Genomic DNA, 22,571 nt, shown 5'->3' with positions numbered 1-22,571 from the left:
AGTTCCTTATGGACATTTTCTTTTATTTGGATTCTTTGGTCTGTTCGTTTTTGTTTGGGGTAAGAGTTTGCCATATATTTTGGATATTAACACTTGATTGGAAAATATCACTTGAAAATATATTCTCCCATTGTGTTGGTTGACTTTTCATTTCATTGATCATTTCTTCTTCAGTGTAAGTCTGTTTAGAGTGATCTAATCATATTTTGATAGTTTTGCTTCTGCTTCCCTTGCCAGAGGAGACATATAAAGAATCAAATTAAGTCAAGTGTACTTCTTATGTTTTACCCTAGGATTCTTTGTTTTCAGGTTTATATTTTATATGTCCAGGAGTGGGATTGCTGGGTCATAGGATAGGTCTATTTTTATTATTTAAAGGAACTTCCATACTGTTTCCAAAGTGGTTGCACAAATTTTCATTCCCACCAGCAGCATTGGAGAGTCCCTTTTCTCCACAACCTCCCCAGTCTTTATTATTTGTAGATATTTGAATGACAGCCCTTCTCACTAGAGTGAGGTATAACATTATTTTATTTTTGTCTTGCCTTTGTATAATGATTAGCAATGTGTGCACATTTTTATGTTCCTGTTTGTCATCTGTGTGTCTTTTTTAGGGAATTGTCTTCTGCTCATTTTCTGGCTGAGATGTTTGTAGATTTTTGAAATGGAGTTGAATGAACGATTTGAGTATTTTAGAAATTAGCCAATTTTTGATTGCATTCTTTCATAATGTTTTCTGCCATTTGGAACTTCAACTTTCATTCTATTTATTTTGCTGTGTAGAAGCTTTTAAGTTTAATTAGGACCTATTTGTTTAGTTTGCCTTTATTGTTTTCAGCTTGGGATTGTGACATGAGAAAATTTTGCTACGATTTTTGTCTTGTTTTGCCTATGTTAGTTTCCAGGAGTTTTATTCTGTTATGTATTAGATTCATATATTTAAAACATTTTGAGTTTATCTTTATACAGTGTGATGGAGTGTTCTTATTTCTTTGATTTACATGTAGCTGTCTAGCTTTCTCTACATCACTTGCTGAAGACTGTCTTTAAGGCATTGTTTATTTTTGTTTCCTTTCTCATAGTTTAGTTGACCATAGGTGTGATGTTATATTTCTGCCTCTGTGTTCTGTTCCATTGATATAGATGTTTGTTTGTTATCCAGTATTGTGCTGTTTTGATTACTGTATTTTTGTAATATAGTCTGAGATCTGGGAGGGTTATGGGTTATGCCTCCAAATTTGTTCTTTTTCCTCATTCTTTCCTTGGCAGTTCTGTTTCTTTTGCAGTTCCATACAAATCATAGGACTGTTTTTACTTTTGTGGAAAATATCATGTAGTTCGATCTGAACCACATTATATCTGTAGACATACTGTAGTGTGTATATGTTAACATTATTAATTCCTCTAATCTAAGACTTTGAGATTTCTTTCCATTTCTTTGCATCATCTTCAAATTTTTTATCAGTGCCCTATAGATTTTATTATCTTGGATTTTCCATAGAGTTTTCATTTTATGATCTGATTTCATATGGATTTTTTAAAATTGGAATATTTCATTGTTAGTGTAAAAAATGTGACAGTTTTTGTATATTAATCATGAATCATGCAACTTTGCTAAATCTCTTTATTAGATTTAGTTGTTTTGGTTTGGAGAATCTTTAGGGATCTCTATATATATTATCATGTCATCTAAAATAATAACAGTTTTACTTCATTCATTCCAACTTGAATAAATTTTTTTCTTGTCCGACTGCTTTTGCTAGGACTTCCCATACTGTGTTTAATAGAATTGGTGAGATTGGGCAACCTTGTCTTATTCCTCAATTTGGCTTTCAGTTTTTCATTCTGGCATATTATGTTGTCTGTGGGATTGTAATTAATGACTTTAGTTATGTTGAGATATATTTCCTGAATTCTACTCATGTAAGAGGTTTCTGTTGTTGCTGTTTTTGTTGTTGTTGCTGTTATTACTGTTTTAATGAACAAATGTTGAATTTTGTGAAATACTTTTTATGGATTTATTGGGATGACCATGTCATTTTCTCTTTTCCTTTTGTTAATGTGATGTATCAAACAGATTGATTTGTGTATTTGAAAATCTCTTGTGACCCTTCAATGAATCCAAGTTGACCATGGTGTATGATTCATTTTAGGTATTGCTGAATATAGTTTGCTAATAATATTTTGTAGAATTTTTGCTTCTAAATCTATCAAATTTACTGGCTTGAAGTTCCCTTTGCCTCTACTTTGTTTGCTGACTTTGCTATCAGGGTGATGAAAGTTACATAGAATTTTGTAGTTTCCCACATCTTCAGTATTTTTTAATAGTTTGAAGAGTATAAGTTCTGCTTTGTATTTTTGTACAGTTCTCCATGGGAGTTGTTTAAATCTGCACTTCTATTTAACGATTTTTTAAAATGCAGATTCTATCTTTCTTCTAGTAAACAGTTTGTTCAAATTACTTGTTTCTCCTTATCTCTGTCTCTTTCTAGACACTTGTCTATTTCTTCTAAGTTGTCCAGTTTATTGGCATGTAAGTGTTGACAAATTATCCCTTTTTTGTATACCTGTGGGAATAGTTGTTATTTCTTTTCTTTTATTTATTCCTTTATTTCTTTGGAGCATCTCTCTTTTCTTCATGATGCACCTGGCTAGAGGTTTTTTGATTTTGCTTATCTTAAAAAAAATAAAAAATCTTTGATTTTACTGCTCTTTTGCATAGTTTTATTTTTCTCTCTATTTTATATTTACACCTGTAATATTTAGGATCATGTTTTTTTCTGTTTCTAAGTTTTTTTATTGATTTACAGTCATTTTACAAAGTTGTCTCCAATTCCAGCGTACAGCACAATTTTCCAGTTGCAATGAACATATATAAATTTATTGTCCCATTTTTTTCCTCTGTGGGTGGCCGTAAGATCTTTTATATATTTCCCTGTGCTATATAATTCAATCCTGTTTATCTATTCTACAACATAGAACTCCCAGTCTATCTATTCCCACCCCCCGCCACCTTGGCCACCAAAACTTTTTATTATATGTCTGTGTGTCTATTTCTGTTTTGTATTTGAGTTTTCTTGTTTTGTTTTGTTTTGTTTTGGATTCAATATATGAGCAATCTCATATGGTATTTTTCTTTCTCTTTCTGGCTTACTTCACTTAGACTGATTTTCTCCAGGAGCATCCATGTTGCTGAAAATGGCATTATGTTGTTGGTTTATATGGCTGACCAGTACTCCATTGTAAAAATATATGAACTCTTCTTTATCCAGTTAACTTTCGATGGCCATTTAGGCTGTTTCCATGTCTTGGCTATTGTAAATAGTGCTGGCTATGAAAATTGGGGTGCAGGTGTCATCCTAAAGTAGGGTTCCTTCATGATTTATGGTCAGGAGCAGGATTCCTCGGTCATATGGTACGTCTATTCCAAGACTTTTGAGGAATCTCCATCCTGTTTTCCACAGTGGCTGCACCAAACTGCATTGCCCCCAGCAGTGAAGGACGGTTCCCTTTTCTCCACAGCCTCTCCAGCATTTGTCATTTGTGGATTTTTGGATGATGGCCTTTCTGTCTGGTGTGAGTTGATACCTCATTGCAGTTTTGATTTGCATTTCTCTGATAATCAGTGATATTGAGTACTTTCTGATGTGCCTTTTGATCATTTGTATGTCTTCCTTGGAGAATTGCTTGTTTAGGTCTTCTGCCCATTTTTGCATTGTGTAGCTTATTTTTTCTTATTCAGTTGGATGAGCTGCTTATATACTCTGGAGATCAAGCCTTCGTCGGTTTGATATTCAAATTTTTTCCCATTCCGTAGGTTGTCTTTTTGTTTTAGTTCTGGTTTCTTTACTGTGCAGAAGCTTTAAGTTTCATTAGGTCTCATTTGTTTATTCTTGCTTTTATTTTTTCTACGAGAAAATTTACGAGACATATGTCAGATATTGTTTTGCCTATGTTTTCCTCTAGGAGGTTTATTGTATCTTCTCTTATGTATAAGTCTTTGATCCATTCTGAGTTTATTTTTGTGTATGGTGTTCTAGCTTCATTGGGAGTGCTCTAGCTTCTTTGATTTACATGATGCTGTCCAGTTTTCCCAACACCAGATCCTGAAGGGCCTGTCTCTATTCCATTGTATTTCCTTGCCTCCTTTGTTGAAGATTAATTGACCAAAAGATTGTGGGTTCATTTCTGGGCTCTCTAATCTGTTCCATTGGAATATATGTATCTTTTCCTACCAATACAGTGCTGTCATGTTGACTTAAGCTCTATAGTATTATCTGAATCTTTAGTGTAAAAAATGCCACTGATTTTTGAACCTTAATCTTGTAACCAGCTGCATTGATGAATTCTTTGATCAGCTGTGGGAGTGTTTGTCTGGATCTTGTAGGGTTTTCTATATATAGTAACATTATCTGCATATCATGAGATTTTTACCTCTTCCTTTCCAATTTGCATTCCTTTTACTTCTTTCTCTTGTTTGATTGCTGTGGCTAGGACTTCCAAGTCTATGTTGAGTAGGAGTGGTGATAGTGTGCATCCTTGTCTTGTCCCAGATTTTATTGGGAAGATTTTAACTTTCTCACCATTGAGTACTATGCTGGCTGTAGGTTTGTAATCTATAGCATTCATGATGCTGAGATATGTTGCCTCTATTCCCACTTTGGTGAGACTATCTATTGTAAGTGTGTGTTGAATTTTATCAAATGCTTTTCCTGCATCTTTTGAGATGATCATGGGGTTTTGTTCCTTTCTCTTGTTGATGTGCTGCATTACATTGATTGATTTGCATATGTTGAACTACCCCTTTGTCCCTGGCATGATCCCCACTTGGTCATGATGTATAATCTTTTTTCTGTGTTGTTGGATTATATTTGCTAATATTTAGGTGAGAATTTTGGCATCTGTGTTCATCAGTGATATTGGCTTCTAATTCTCTTATTTGGTAGTGTCTTTTCCTGGTTGTGGTATCAGGGTGATTGTGGATCCAAAGAATGACTTTGGGAGTATTCCTCCCTTTTCAATCTTCTGGAAGAGTTTGAGAAGGACTGGTATGAGTTCTTCTCTGCATGTTTGGTAGAAATCCACAGTGAAGCCGTCCGGTCCTAGACTGTTATTTGTAGGGAGGTTTTATATTGCTATTTTGATTTCATTTCTCATGCTCTGTTTGTTCAAGGGGTCAGTTTCTTCTTAATTCAGTCTTGGTGGACAGTATGTTTCCAGAAACTTGTCCATCTACTCTAGGTTATCCAGTTTGTTTCCACATAAATTTCATAACATTCTCATATGATATTCTGTATTTCTATTTTATTAGTTGTAATTTCTCAATTCTCCTACGTTATTTTGCTAATTTGTGCTGTCTCTGTATTCTTCTTTTTGAGTTTGGCCAAAGGTTTGTCGATTTTACTTGCTTTTTTGAAAAACCAGCCTTTGGATTGGTTGAATTTTTCCTATGGTCTTTTTAAACTCTATTTTACCCATTTCCTCCCCAATATTTATGATTTCCTTCCTTCTGACGCCTTTTGGGGTTTTTTGTCCTTCTTTTTCTAGTTCATTCTCCTGATGGGTTAAATTGTTTATTTGTGATTTTTCTTCTTATTTAAGGAAGGCCTGTATCACTATTAACTCCCTTCTCAATACTGCTTTTGCTGTGTCCCATAAGGTTAGTGTGGTTTTTCTTTAATATTCTTTTGTCTCAAAGTACTTTTTCATTTCAGGTTTGATTTCTTCTTTGACCCATTTGTTTTTTTATAACATTTTGTTTAATCTCCATGTTTTCCTTTTGTTCTCCTTTGTTTCTCTGTTGTTGATTTCTAGCTTCATGGCATTGTGGTCAGTAAATATGCTTGAGGTAATTTCTGTCTTCTTAAAATTGCTGAGGTTTCTTTTGTACCAAGTATATCATGAATCCTGGAAAATGTCCCATGTGCACTTGAAAGGAATATATATACTATTTTGTGGGGGGTGCAATGCTGTGAATATATCCACCAAGTGTAATATTTCTATTGTATTATTTAAATTCTCTATTGCCTAATTTATTTTCTGTATCGATGATAAGTCCAGTGATTTAAATGCAGTGTTGAAATCTCCAACAATTATTAGTTCCCCATCACTATCCCCCTTATATCTGTTAGTAATTATTTTATGTACTTTGGTAGTCCTCTATTTGGTGCATATGTATTAATGAGTGTGCTATCCTCATTTTGTATCACTCCTTCAATCATTATAAAATGTCCTTCTTTATCATTCTTTATGGCCTTTGCTTTAAAGACTGTTTTCTCTGAAGTCAGTACTGCAACACCTGCTTTTCTGGCTTTTCCATTTGTATGGAATAACCATTTCCATCCTGTCACTCTCAATCTATGTGTTTCCTTCTCTCTGAAGTGGGTCTCTTGTATTCAGCATATTGAAGATTCTTGTTTTATTATCCAGCCTATCACTCAATGATTTGACAGGAGCATTTAGTCCATTAACTTTTAAAATAATCGATGATATGTTTGTGTTTATTGCCATTTTGACCTTATCTTTGCTGCTGATTTTGTATTTCCACTTTGTTCGTTTCATCTTCCTATTTTGGTTTGGTCATTTTCCTTTTTATTATCATGAAATTTATTTAGTTTCAGTGACTCCAGGAATAAATTTTTGCCTTGTTTTTACCCTTTTATATAAGTCTATTAGACCATTACTATAACTGATTTTATTAAACTGATAATAATATGATCTCAATACCATCCTACTGAGAACAAAATATTTTAAAAGGAAAGACCAAAAAAATTTTTTCTCTATTTTCCTGCCTACCTTTCTCACTCTCAATGATTTGTATGTGTTGTTTAAAATTTTGTGTTTATTTTAATTGTAGTTCATGAGTTTTCACCTTTCCAGCTATGAATTTCACATATTTGTAGCATCCTGCTGCTTTACTTTTTAGAGTAGATCTTTCAATATTACTTTTAGCATGGGTCTAGTGTTGCTAGACTCTTGTAGATTTTTTTGTCTGTGAAATTCTTTATGTACCCTTCTACCATACAGGATAGCCTAGCTCGTTAAAGTATCCTAGTTTATATCATTTTTTCATTCAGGACTTTGAATATATCTTTCCACTCCCTTCTGGCCTTTAGTATTTGTGTTGTGAAATCAGCTGTGAGCCTATTGTAATTCCCTTGTAACTCACTCTTTGCTAATCTCTTGCTGCCTTTAGGATCATTTCTTTATCCTTGACTCTGGTCGTCTTAATTATGTCTAGGTGTGGGTTTATTTGGATTCTTCCTGTTTGGGACACTCTGAGCTTCCTGTACTTGGATATCTGATTCCTTCTTTAAGTTTGGGAAGTTCTCAGTCATGATTTCTACAAAAACCTTTGCAATCGCCTTTGATCATTCCTCCCCTTCTGGGAATTCTATCCTGCAAAATTTGGAATGCTTTCTGTTATCTCATATGTCTCTTATGCTTTTTTCTTTTGTCTCTCATTGTTTCTCTTGTAACTCTTCTGATTGGGTGCTTTCTATTGTCCTGTCTTCTAGGTCACTAATTCATTCCTCTGCGTTACGTAGCCAGGTTTGTGACACCTTTAGATCATTTCTCATCTCATTCAACGGTTTTACCTATTCTACTCGGATCTTCTTTATAGCTTCCATTTCATTTTTATCACATTTTATATCTCTAAACACTATCTTTTATTTCCTTCAGTAATTTGATCAATCCTCTTTTGAAATCTTGATCTAGATGGCTATCAATATCTATTTTTCTGATCGTTCTTTCAGGGGATTTCTCCTGTTCTTTTTATTGGGAATGGTTTCTCTGCTTTTTCTTCTTGTTCCTACCTCTCTGGGACTGTGATTTATGGAGTATCAGTTACCTACTGTGGTACTAAATGAGTTTCTCTACCTAATGCCTAATTATTAATACAACTAAAAAAGAGAAAAAAGAGTGAGGGAGACAAAGAATTTTAAAGAAGGGGAAATAAATGTTTGAAGACATTCTATAATACATAATAGAAGAGCAAGTTGAAGCAGAATTTAGAAAAATAATAATAATAAAAATATTTTTAAAAATTGAAATGGGATTTAAATGGGGGTATAAATATTTGCTTAAGAAGTAAAAATTAAGAGAGTAATAGAAAATGGAAAAGGAAAAATCAGATTAAACCTAGGGGGTGGTCAGTGTCCTCCTGGAGACTGTGTAATTTTAAAGTGAAGTCTTTCTGAATTCATCCTGTTTTGGAAGCTCAGCTTGCTTTTTCCAGAGGCCCTCCATTGGAGCCCTTATCTGTGCTGCTCCCAGGGCCTGTCGGCAAGCAGATCACTCCTTCTCCCAACACTTGTTCCAGTGAAGCTCTCTTTATTAAGTACTGGCTTGTCACTGACCTGACTAATGCCTCAGTCAGATGTTTCAGAATGACAAGGCAGGATTGGGCATCACACCATCTCCCAGCCACGTGGTCAGGGGCTGCGTTCCATCCCAAAAGGTGGGGGGCCAATAGCACCCTGAGGGTGCCGGTCTCTATACTGCACTATGCCCTGTCACTGATCTGGGCCAAAACCCATCTCCTTGTTTGTCCTGGTGGAGCAAGTTCTCTGAGGAAATAGGACGGAATGATCTTATCTGCCTCAGGCTGTAGACAAGTACCCATCTGGCACTTGAGTCTAAGTCCTTAGGAGTGAATGCAGGTTTTGCTCTCACTGCTGCCTGGGTACAAAACACCAGAGAGCATGGTGGCTGTGTCTGAGCCCAAGCTCTCTTGTCCTAGAAACTTTTATGGATTTTCAGAGATGGGGAATGTACCCTTCCCCTCCCAGGGAACGTCAGCCCTGTTGCTAAATGGAGGGCCCAAGATGTCCTGCCCTGTGCACCCACAGGAATGGCACACAGTCCCGTCCATTCACCCAGGGTGCCCCAGAACAGCCATCCCCATTTTCCACCCAGCTTGGGCAGCATGGCCCTGCCACCAGCTGCCTAGATTCATATTGGGGTGGGTGTCACAAGGATTCTCTGTGCCTGTTTAACTTAGTACTGTCAGTTAACTTATAGTCTGTAGAGGTCTAATCCTTGGAGGCTCCCCCTCCATCATACCGACCTATCAGTTGGAGAGGGGAGACCCAGTGAATGAGCGCCAGTCCTTCTTTGCTGCTCCCTCACTGTGGGACTTGTCCCAATCTGTTTTGCCTTTTCTTCTTTCTTTCTTCATTTTCTCCTACCATATTTTTTGCATCTTTATCTTTTGAAGAGGACAATGCTGTATCAGAGTCTTGCAGGTTCTCTGGTTAGCGGAGTGGGTCTCTGGATGAGTCTTGGTGCATTTGTGGGAAAGGGTTAGCTATGAGGATCCTTTGGCTCCACCATCTTGCATTCCCCCACAAAAAGTCTCACTTTATGGTGGAAAATAAAAGCAACCAGTAAAAAGATGGAAAAGATATTCCATGGAAATGACAAGAAAGTGCAGATTGCAATGCTCAACTCATAGAAAATACATTTTAAAATAAGGGCCACAATGAAATATAAATATGAGATTATATACAGAAGAAGAGATCAATATAAAAATAGAGCTTTACACTCATTGAATTATATATGAACCCAACAATGTAGATCCTAAGTATAAAAAGATATATTAGTAGACATGAAGGAATTAATTCATTATAAAATAATAATAGTAGATGAGTTTAACACCTCACTATTCTGATAGACATATCATCCAGAAAGAGTATCTGTATGGAAACAGAGGTCTTATTGGCAAATTATATCATTTGAACCTGAGATATTGTACACTGCATCAGAAAAGGGGAACACATAATTTCTCAAGTGTGCACAGGATGTTATCTTAGGAATTAACCACATATTATGTCATGAAATGAGCCTTAGGAATTTTAAGCAAATATATATTACAGCATGTATTTTTCAATACACAATATTATGAAACTATGCATCAACTGTAGAAAGAAGAACAGGAAAAGCACAAACATGAGATTAAACCACATCCTTTAAAATATAACATAAAATAAGGTCAATGATTAAATCAAAGAAGTAATAAAATCATACCTGGAGACAAATTACAATGAAAACACAGCTTCAAAAAATGTATGGGATGCAGCAAATGCAAATCTAAGAGGGAAGTTTAGAACAATTCTGGCTTTCTACTAGGAAAAAGGAAACCCTCACACAAAGGACAAACATGCCACCAAAAATAACTAGACATATGAACAAACAAAACCCAAAGTGAGTAGAATGAGAAATCTTTAATGATTAGGTTGAGAATAAATAAAATAAAAATTAACATATAAATTAAAATTCATAAAATCAACAGCTTTTGTTTCTTAAAAATATTAACAAATTGATAATCATTTAGCCAGGCTTATCAAGAAATACAGAGTGGAACCATGCAAAATAAGAAATGAAACAGAAGAAATAATATCTGATAGCACAGAAATGCAAACAAAGATTTTGAAAGCACTTTGAGCAGTTATGTGACAAAAACTGGACGACCTTAAATAAATGGGCAAATTTCTTGAAATGTACAGCCTGTCAACACTGAATAAAGAGCAAACTGAAAACTTGAAAAGAGCAATCAGTATAAGTTAAATATAATCTATAATGTTAAGAACACCACTTGAACAAAATGCCTGGATGTCTTCACTAAAAACTCTTTCCTCTCATCTATTTCAAAAAATGTAGGAAGAAGGAACATTCCCAAAGTTATTCTATGAGGCCACCAATACCATGATAACATAACCTGTCAAAGACACTACCAAAAAAAACAAAAGAAAATGTAAAGCCAATATCCTTGATGAATATACATTAAAAATCCAAAATACATCAACAAATTAATCCAGCAATTCATAGAAAGGATTATACACAATGATCAATTTGATTCCTTCCAGAGTCACAGGGATGGCTCAACATACACAAGTCAATCAGCAAGACACATTTTTAATAATGGAAGGACTAAATTAACAGGACCATATCAATACACACAGAAAAAGCATTACACAAAATTCAACATACATTAATGATCAGAACTCTCATGAAAGAGAATACAATGGGAACATCTCTCAACATACTAAAGGACATTTATAAAAATTTATAATACTTTGGGGAAAAGCAGAAAGACTTCTGGGTAAATTTGGGAACATGACAAGGATTCCTACTCTCAGAACTTCTGTTCCATAGTAAAAGAAGAAAGGAAAAGGAAAGAAAAAGAAGTAAAAGAAATGCAAAATGGAGAGAAAAAGGCAAAATTGTCACCAGTACTGATGACATAACAATCTACATAGAGTCCTAAGGGCTCCACACAGATTAATATGAACAATAAATAATTTCAACAAGGGAGCAGGGTGCAAGATTAATGTAAAGTAGTCTCTTGCATTTCTACACATTAATCATGAGATACCCTAAAATGGACGTTGAAAACAATATTATTTAAAATCCCTTCCCCCAAATACCTTGGAATAAATGTAACCATATATATGAAAGATCTACACACTGAAAATTAAAAAACATTGACAAAGAAATTAAAAATGATTCAAAAAATTAGAAAGATGTCTTGTGCTCTTGGATTGAAGGTGTTAACATTGTTAACATTGCCGTACTACACATAGAAAACTACATATTTAGTGAAATTCCTGTTACAAAGATGTAGTATTTCCCACAGTACCAGAAAATAAATAACTCTAAGTTTTACATGAAACCATTAAAAATTCTCCAAATGATCTTGAGAATAAACAACAAATCTGGAGGTATAAAATTCCCAGATTCCTTACTATACAACAAAGCTACAGTGATAAATACAGCATGGCATTTGCACAGAGATATAATCAATAAAATCAGATAGACAGCCTAGAAATAATTCCACACACCTATGAGCAATGAATCAATGATAAAAAAGGCAAGAGTACACAATGGAGAAAAGACAGTCTCGTCAATGGATGTTGTTGAGAAAGCTGGATATCTACATGTAAAACAGTGAAATGAGAGCATTCCCTGACATCATATACAAAAATAAACTCCAAGTGTATTAAGGACCTAAATGTAAGACCTGATACTATAACACTGCTAGAAAGGGATATAGTGATACCCTATTGGATATATATCATAGGAATATTTTATTATATCAGTCTCCTAAGGTAAAAGAAATAAAAGCAAAAATAAGCAAGTGGGACCTAAATAAACTTGAAAACTTCTGCACAGCTAACGACACTTTGAATGAAATGAAAACACTGCCTGTGTAATTGAAAAACATATTTGCAAACAATGCAAGTGACCAGGGGTTAATAGATGTAGGTTAATAGATGTAACATGGATTTAGGTTACACAACTCAACATGAAAAACAAAAACCCAATCAAAAAATGAGCAGAGTATCTGAGTTAATATTTTTCCAATGGAAATATGCAGATGAGTAACATGCAAGTGATAAAAATGATCATTACTAATTTTTAGTTAATTTCAGTTCAAAACCACAATGAGGTATCACTTCACACTGGCCACATGGCTATTATCAAAAGTTCTACAAATAGAAAGTATTGGAGATGATGTTGAGGAAACAAATCTCTTGTATACTCTTGGTAGGAATGTAAATTGGTACAACTTCTATGGAAAAGAGTATTCAGATTTGTTCAAATCCTAAAACAGAATTACCAAATGAAGCAGTAATAACTCTCCTAGGAAAAATCTGGGGAAAAAACCCTAAATTGAGAAGAACCAATGTTCACAACAGCACTGTTTATAATATGCAAGACAGGGAAGCATTCCAAGAGTCCACAGTAGACTATGGACTTACGAAGATATGATGTTTCTATAAATATGCAATGGAATATTTCTCAGCCATGAAAAAGTATAACACATTGCTATTTCAGCATCATGAATGGACCTAGTAAATACTGTTCTTAGTGAAGTAACTTAGACAAATACAAAAATATATAATATAATCTATAAGTGGAATCTAAAGAATAACAAATATCTGTGTACATCTATCTATAGCTATCTATTGATAGATGAGTGATAAATAGATACATAGAAGGAAAGATACATAGATACATGATAGATAGATAGGTAGACAGACAGACAAATAGATAGATATATAGATACATAGATAGATGATAGATAGATAAATAGATAGATAGATTGATTGATAGATAGATTGATTGATTGATAGAGACATGGTAGAGAGATATAGAGTTTAGATAGGCAAGACTGAAGCAGACTGAAAAATACGGGAAAACATTTGTGTTTACCAAAGTGGAAGGGATAGACAATTAAATGGTAGGACACTGACAGACAAAAATTAGTATACGTAAAGGAGATAAGCAACAAAGATGATCTGTATAGATCAGGGAATTACACACAATAACTTATAATCATTATATGTTACAATTATTGTAATAAATTATAATGAAATACAATCAACAAAGTGGTTGGAATCACTATGTTGTACATCTGAATCTACATATTATAGTTCATCAAATCTACTTTAATTAAAAATAAAACATCGCTTGTATAATTTAGACCTTTCTCTGCTGATAGCAACTTCCTTTAATTTTGTTTTTTTTTTACTCTTTTCCTTTTATTATTACTGACTCAAATTATTTCTGTTTCTTTTGTGAACATGTTACCAGATAGATGTATCTATATATATTGCAACTGATTTCCTATATTTCTCTCTTTAATTCATATAGAAGAGTAGCATTTAAAAACATACCCAAATAAACAGTTTCAAATTCCTGGTGGTCTCTGCTTAGTATTTTGCTCAATGTTTTGCGTATATTTGCCATTTTATTTTTCTTAGAATACCTCTTTTCTGCACCTCTTTTAAGGTGCCTCGGTTTTGTTTTTTACATCTCACTCAGGTTAGTTTTTCTGGTAAAGTCTTTATTTTCACTTTATATCTAAGTGATAACTGTGTAAAGTAGAGTATTCTTGGGTGAGATATTTCTTATTTCAGTAGTTTGAAAATGTCATTTTAATTACCCTTGGCATCTGTTTTCTTCTCAGCAATATGCTGATAGCCTAATGGGGGCTTCTTTGTAGATTATCATAACTTTCTTTGGCTGCGTTTTAAATTTTACTCTGTCATTGACTTGCCAATTGTCATATGACGTATCTTGAAGGAGGTGTCTTTGTCTTAAAGTTGTTGGTGTTTTGTTGGCTCACGGACTTGTATATCAGTTCCTTACCCAGGTTCGGGAAGTAATCAACTATTACTTCTTTAAATAAACCATCAGCTGCCTTCTAACTTTCTTCTCCCTCCAGAATTTCACTCTAATGTGCACTTCCTGAAGAAGTCTGATGGCTATTGTAGAATTTCCTCACTTTTTATTATCTTGTATCTTTGCCCTCTCCTATCATTCCTGGTATTGTATTGGTGAGTTTGCTAATCTCTCTTCCACAAAGACAGTCTTCTTACAGTGCTTTCTGTTGCATTGTTCATCTCATTTATTAAGTTCATCTGGTCTTCCAATAATGTTTATTTGTTTTATAGATTCAGTCTCTTAGGTAATGTATACCTTATCAAGATTTATTTTATTCCTGATCTCACTAAACTGCTTTCTGAGTTTTGTTTTTTATATTGAGTTTCTTTATGACAGCTCTTTGGATTCTGTATTAGTTATATGTCAATATTCCATGACTTTAAGTTTGTTCCCTGCAGGGTTGACATTCGGTGTGTGCGTGAGCGTGTGTGTGTGTATGTGCCTGTGCGAGTGTGTCTGTGTCTGTGTCGGTGTCTGTGTGTTTGTATCTGTGTGTGTGCATGCCCTATAATGTTACTGTGATTGGTCATGATCCTGGTGAATTATTGCTCTGCTGACAGCAAAATCAGATTGGAATTTGGAGTCCTTGCTTTTGTTTTTGGTAGTTTGTAATATTACACAATTTTTGGTTTTACTTACCTGAGCTACCTCTGATAATATTTCAAAATGGCACATTCAAGTCGCAATTGTCTGGATAAAAGATTGCTTACATTATCACTTCTTAGAAAACTCTGGTAGTTAATGCCACTGTTGTCACTGGGCCTGTGAACCCTTCCTTTTATCTTATATCCCTTAAGATTCAATGCACACATTGAGGAATGGTGTAAAACAGGTGGGTAGTTGGAATCAGGCAATTGCCTTTGCCATGTCCAATGTTGCAAGGTACATTGTCTCTACCACTGTGAATGGGGATTAAGGAGAGTATCATGAATGTCTGAGTGTCTAAAGGATGGAAATTCTGTCTGCATTGCAGCTCCCTCCAAGTTAATTTTGACCATGAATACTGGTGCAGTTGGAGGCTGAATCTGTGTGAACCACTGAGACCCTGTTTCTACATGTTACTCTGAAACTGTGGGCTCAGATACCATAGTAAGTGGACCTTGGTGGCAGTCACCAACTCTGCTCTTCCCTCATTTCAGCCTAATTTATGTGTTTTAGCCCACCAAACTTCAGATGTACATATATGTTCTGGAGTATTGTTTTGTGTTGTAGTAATTTTTGTTGAGATGTGATCATTTCACTGACTGTAGATTTAAAGAGAGAGACAAATAGTTTAAATTTATGTCACTTTATTCAGTCTGTAATTTTTCATTTAAAAGCTTAAATTCTAATAAGGACATTATAAAACAGTAAAGAAAGTGAATAAATCACTTCCCTTTATATCAGAGTACTACAAAATATTTTGTTTTCCCTGGGTTCTTTTCTTCAATGTTTTTCCCACATGCATGCACATTTTAGTATAATATATGCCTATAGTCTCTTTAAAATCTTTTAAATTATTAAAATATTTCTCTGTGTGGTAAATACAGCCCTGTTGCTTCACTAATATATAACTAGTAGCTTGCATATTTCTGTCTTCCTGATCCTTCTTCCCTGTCCCCAATGGAAACCACTAATTGGTACACTACACATATATATGTGATTCTGTTTCTGGTTTTTTTATGATTATTTCTCTTATATCTTTAGTTTCCTCATGTAAGTGGTAATGTAGATAGTTTTTCTCTGTATGACTTATTTTCCTATGTGCAACACATTCTGGGTCCAGTCACATTGTTTCAAATAGCAGAATTTTATTTTTTGATATGACAATTGCTAAGTATTTATTATGTTATCTATATCTCACATCTACTTCAGCCAATCATCTGTTGATGGGCAGTTGAGTTGTGCTTCTCTCCTTGGCTATTATAAATGATAATGTTAAGAACATTTGGGGTAATATATCCTTTAATGTTTATGTTTTCATTTTATTCGGAATTATATCAAAAAATGGAATTGCTGTAAAATATAATGCTTCTATTTCTAGTTTTCTTCACACAGTCCACTCTTTTATAATAGTGGATGCATCAATTTATATTTCCACCAACAGTGTACCTGAGTTCCCTTTTATCAACATTCTTATTAATGTTTGTCATTTGAAGACTTTTTTAATAGCAATTTTGGTTGCTGTGAGATTATATTTCATTCTGGTTTTTATTTATGTTTTCCTAATGAATAGCAACGTTATGTTTCTTTTTATGTGCATGAAAATCATACACATGTCTGTTTTTGAAAAGTTTCCATGAAGATCCTTCAACTGTTTTTAAGTGGGGTCTTTGTTTTTAAATATTTACTCTAATGTGCTATATATACAAGATGGATATTAACACCTTGTTGTTTTCATTGTCTGAAATTCTTCCTTCAATTCTGTGTATTGTCATAAGTCTTGCTGAATGTTTCCTTTGCTCTGCAAAAGATTTTGCACTTCACACTTATACAAGAAGTGGAATCCCTGTATCACATAATACACCTATTATTTCCTCAGTAAAATTAAAAACTGTTATGGTTAGTTTTCCTCTTTTTTTTTTACTTAGGAAATAGATCAAAAATAAATATTGCTATGATTTATCTCAAAGGCAGTTCTGCTCCTGTTCTTGGTCAGAAATTTTAAACTTTCAGGTTTTACCTTTAGGAAATTAATCAATTTCTCTCTTATTTTGTATACTATGGAAGAAAGTGCTCTTACATCTTCATTTTACATGTACTGTCCATTTTTCCCAGAACTAATTGTTGAAGAGACTGCCTTTTTCCATTGTATACTCTTGCATGCTTCATTGTAGACTAATTGACCATATGTGTTTGGGTTTATTTTAGGACTATTTATTTTGTTCCATTGATCTATGTGACTCTTTAGTGATATATTTTGATGTTTTGATTACTGTAGCTTTGTAGTAAGTTCTAAAGTCAGGGAGGATAATACACACAGTTTTGTTCATTTTTCAAAGATAACTAGAAAATTTTGGTCATTCAGAATTTTGTATAAATTTTATTATTTTTCTCCTTGCTTTGTGAAGAAACATACGGCTTCTATGAGAACTGAAGTTTACTAAAAGGAAAAACCTGAGAAAAAATGTAAAATGTGGAGGATAAATCATACAATATAAAACAACAAATGGATTGCTGCATAAATCAAAGATAAAATACATAAAGAAATATGACAACAAAAACAAAGTCCATGGAGTATAGCAAAAGCAGTATTAATAGGGATGCTTATAGCAAAATAATCCCACTTATACAAATAAGAAACATCTCTCTCTTATAACATAATCTTACAAACAACGATGTAGCAAAATAATAAATGAACTTGTTAGTAGAAGGAAAGACAGCAGAAAGGTAGAAACATAAATAAATAAAATAAAGGTTAAAAATAGAAACATCTAAACAAACTACATAATGGCTTTTGAAAGATAAATATAACTGATAAAATTTAACAAGACTCATGAGCAAAAAAGAGAGTACAGATAAAAAAGATCCAAAATAAATGAGAAGTTACAGCTTATATCAAAGTAACACAAAGCATCATAAGATGATACAACAAATTATATGACATAAAATTGGAATCCCTTGAAGAAATGGACAATATATTAGAAAGACCAAAATTCCAGGATGGAATGAGAAATAGAAAATATTAACAGATTTTCACTAATGAAATTGAATAAGTAATTATACAGAATCTCCAAAGAAACAAAATTCCAAGACTAGATAGCTTCTCAGGTGACTTCTTCCAAACATTTAGAGAAGAACTATCACCTATGCTTCTCAGAGAATTCCAAAAATTTGCAGAGGAAGGAAGGCTTCCTACCCCAAATTACTGTATCACACTACTACTAAAACTGGAACAAATACCTAATAAAAGTACAGGTTAGATACTACTGATAAGCATAGATGCAAAAATCATCACTAAAATGTTAGCAAAGCAAACAATAGATTAAGAGGATTATAGAGTATGTTTAAGTCTCTTTTATTCCAGGGATGCAAAAGTGATACATTACCCACAAATTAATCAATATGATACACCCAACTAACAAATTGAAAAATAAATACTGTATGGTCACCTCAAAAGAGTCATAAAATATATTGACAAATTCAGCATCTATTTATGCTTATATTTCTCCTCAAAGTGGGCATGAGGAAACATACCTCAACACAGTCAAGGTCATACATGACAAGAACTCAGTTAATATGACACTCACTGATTAAAAACTGAAAGCATCTCCAATAAAAGCAGGAAGAAGACAAGAATGCTCACTCTTACCACTGTTATTCAGTATAGTATTGGAAATTCTACACATAGCTTTCCAAAATAAAAGTAAATACAATATAGCTATTTCAGAAAAGCAGTAAAAGAATCTGTTTGTAGATGAAATACTTTAAACAGAAATCCTAAAGAAGACACCACAAAACTACTGGGGTTTATCAATGCATTTGGTAAAATTTCAGAATGTAAAATTAACATACAGAAATCTTGCATTTCTACACACTAACAAGAAGCTAACAGATAGAGAAATTGGGGGAACTGTCTAATTTACAGTTGCATTACAAAAAAAATCAAGAAATGTATCCAACCAAGGAGGTAAAATACCTGTACTCAGGAAACTATAATGTATTTACAAAAGAAATTGAAGATAATGCAAACACATGAAAGGATATACTGTGTTCATAGATTAGGAAAAAATATTGTTTAAATGACAGAACAAGCCAAGAAAATACATCAATTAAAATCAGTGCCTATCAAACTAGCAAGGGCATTTTCAGACACTTACAAAAAATAATTCTAAGATTTACATGTAAACACAAAAGAGTTGAAATCACTAAAAAAATAAGAAAGAAAGGAAAACAAACTAAAAACACTAACAACTTTGACAAAGAACGAAGAGGATGTATCACTGTCCCTGATTTTAAACTATAATACAAGAAACAGTAATGAAAAGAATACGGTAGTGGCACAGAACAAACAGAATAATGAAAAACAAAGAAAGCCTGAAAATGAAATCAGACAGTTATGGTCACTTAGCCCATTACAAAACATGAATTTACAGTGGGGTAAATGTAACCAACAAGCATATGAACCCCATCAACATCACTAAACATCAGAAAAATGCAAGTCCATAACACAGTGAGATTTTATGTCACTCCTGTCAGAACGACTATTATCAAAAAGAAAACAAACTTAACTATTGGTGAGGATGTAAGAAAAACGACCCTGATGCACTGCTGGAGTGAATGTATATATGTGCTGCCACTGTGGAAGACAACATGGAGCTTTATCTAAAAATTAAAAATGAAATATTATCCAACATTCCCATAACTGGATACTTATTCCAAGAAAATAAAAACACTAATTAGAAAAGATATATTCAACCATATATTCATTGCAGCATTATTCACAATAGACAGGGTATAGAAGCAAATTAATTGCACATCAATAGATGATGAATAAAGAAGATGTGTGTTTATACTATATATATCTACACAGCTTAATTACAGATTTATCTATATTTATGTATATATATACACACACTATATATAGGCATTTTATAAATATATATATATGCACACACACACATAAAATACAATGGGTTATTACTCAGCTCTAAAAAGAATAAGTTCTTGTCATTTGCAGCAAATGGGTAGACCAAGAAGGTAATAGGCTAAGTGAAATATCTCAGAAATTGAATAACAATTCTTGAATGATTTTACTTATAATTAGAATTTAAAACAAATGGACATAACAACACTGAGAAGCAAATATAGATATAGAAAGAAACAGGTTTTTCACAAGAAAGAGGGAAATGGGGTGAGGAAAAGAAAAAGTTGAGGATAATGAAGAGAGAAAAATTTCCAGTTGCAAATAAAATGAGTCAGGGACAAGAAATTTACTGTATGGGGAGTAGTCAATAAGAATGAAATATCTTTAAATAGCAACATATCCATACTAGATATATTCTGGTGATCAGTTGGAAATGTAATAAAAATAGCAAACAGTATGTTGTGTAAGAGAAACTAAGACAGTGTTATAGATTAAAGTACACTTCAAAAACAAAGAAACATACTTATAGAAAAAATAGATTTGTAGTTAACAGAGGCAGGGGTTGGTAAATGAGAATTTGATTAATACACTTGAAAGCTCCAAATCTCCAGCCGTAAAATAAACGTGTTCTAGGGATGCCCCATAGTAACATGAAAATTATAATTAATACTGCTTTATGTTCTATATGAATGTTGATAAGAGTGCAGACCATAAGTTTTCACATCGCAACAAAAAGACAAATTGTATTTCTTTAAAATTGTATCTAAAAGAAATAATGAATTCTCCCTAAAGTTGCCATGATAGTTATTTCATGATACGTGTAAATCAAATCACTATCCTGTGCACCAAAACTTACACAATGTTTTATGCCAATTAAACCTCAATAAATGCAAAAGGAAAAATGAAAATTCAATGGTCATTTTTTCCCATGTCATTTCTCATGATTGTTTTTGTAGCAAGTAAACTTGAGTCATGGTATACTTATCCTAGGTAAAGATACTAATAAATAAGTGATTCTAATAAATTATACATAAAGATAAAAATAAAATTAGTGTTTTACCATGCCTTAAACTTTCTTCATGTAAACAGCCCACTGCTTCTATAGGCATCAAAATTTCCCTGTGTGTATTCATCTGAGATTAGGGAATGGATACAAATTTAAAACTGGCTGCTCTTGCTGTGAGTGATAAAGTTCACTGTCTCTGAACCGTGGTCTCATCTCCCCGACAGCATCTGTAGGAAATGAACATGCTAGGTTGCTAAAAATCTCAGCATGGTAAAATCTCAGAACTCCTACAATTGTTAACTGTTTTGCAATGGGAATGCAATACTGACAAAAGCTTGATTTTGGATAAAGATGTGAAGTTTTCTCATGTTTGCATTAGGGGATGTGAGGATAATCCCTGAGATCCACAACAAACATTCTTGCTCAAGTCCTGGGCAAAGAAGTGTAAAGGTTCTGCATTATTAGGACTGAGGACTGCTTTCAAAATGATGACTATGCTCACTCTATTACAGGTAGTCCAAGGAAAGGAAGGTTATTGCAATTTCTAGATGAACGGGAATAAGTCAGAGTTTCAGTCTCTATAAATTAGTCAACGGGTGTTCAAAGCCAAAATAAGTTGTGCCAACAATCAGAATTTAAAGCAAAAATACTTAGACATAAGCTTAAATTAAAAAGGTGACACAGTCCTGCACTGGGCTCTGGGGAATGGGGAATGTATATGCCTCAGTCCAATTCCAGGGTTCAGTGGCTTGTCCCTAGCATCAGCTTGAGATTCAATGTAAAGTTAACAATTAGTATTGTGGGAGAAATATAATCTACCTCTCCCTGATCTGAAGAAAATCTGGTGGCTCAATAAATCTCTTAATTCACAGAGAATCTGCCAGATGCAGGGGAATAATTCACTGATGATTCAAATAAGACAAACTTAGTTACTGCCTAACAATCCATCTTCACACAAACACACAGTGGTAGACAGATTTGTAGTATTTAGTGGGAAGAATTCAGTGGGCAGAGCTCAGAGAATAGTTTTCAATGCAACAGCCAACTTTTGTACTTTAGTCAATAGTCTAGCTTCTCCCAGGTAGAAAACTACAAATGGACAAACAAACAATATTCTCCTTTAGGATTTTTAATTTTGAAAGTAAACTGTAGCTTGTGACTTATCAGTATAGAACCTTGTTAAGATGTTCACGGTAAGACCCATTCTCTGATAAGAGAGCTGGAAACTTGCTGCTGAACCAGCCCATCTGAACCCCAGACTGCTAATGTAAGCAACAACATAGCCACCATCAGAGATGAGCTGACAAACTTAAAATCTTGACGTTTCTGTTGTAGGAACAACCACTGCTCTCCAGAAAGAGTTCTCCTGCTGCAAGTGGGCTCATTTCTTCTCTTGGTAAAGGTCATATTGGTGGGATGTTGCTAGAGTTTACCCTGGCCAATTTGCCCATTCTCCAGATTATAAAAGGCTTTCTTCACAATTGGTGACACATATTAAGGACTCATATTTGCCATTCCAGTCTTATCAGATGACACTGGCTGCAAGATTGTGAGCAGAAGTCTTAGGTTCCCTGACATTGACTACAAATTTTCCAGCATTTCAGAGCATTTCACACTCTGAAAATGCTATACCTATTATTTTAGATTAATGGGAAATTGTCAAAGCCTTCCATGAATATTTTATATTTCATAATATCTGCAGAAATTTGGTATTCTTGCATTCGGACATATTTTTTATTCTACGACCCACACCTCCTTCTAGTCCAC

Source organism: Vicugna pacos, unplaced genomic scaffold, assembly GCF_048564905.1.
Source record: "Vicugna pacos unplaced genomic scaffold, VicPac4 scaffold_20, whole genome shotgun sequence".
In the NCBI taxonomy this organism is placed as follows: Eukaryota; Metazoa; Chordata; class Mammalia; order Artiodactyla; family Camelidae; genus Vicugna; species Vicugna pacos.
This window is presented reverse-complemented; position numbering follows the sequence as displayed.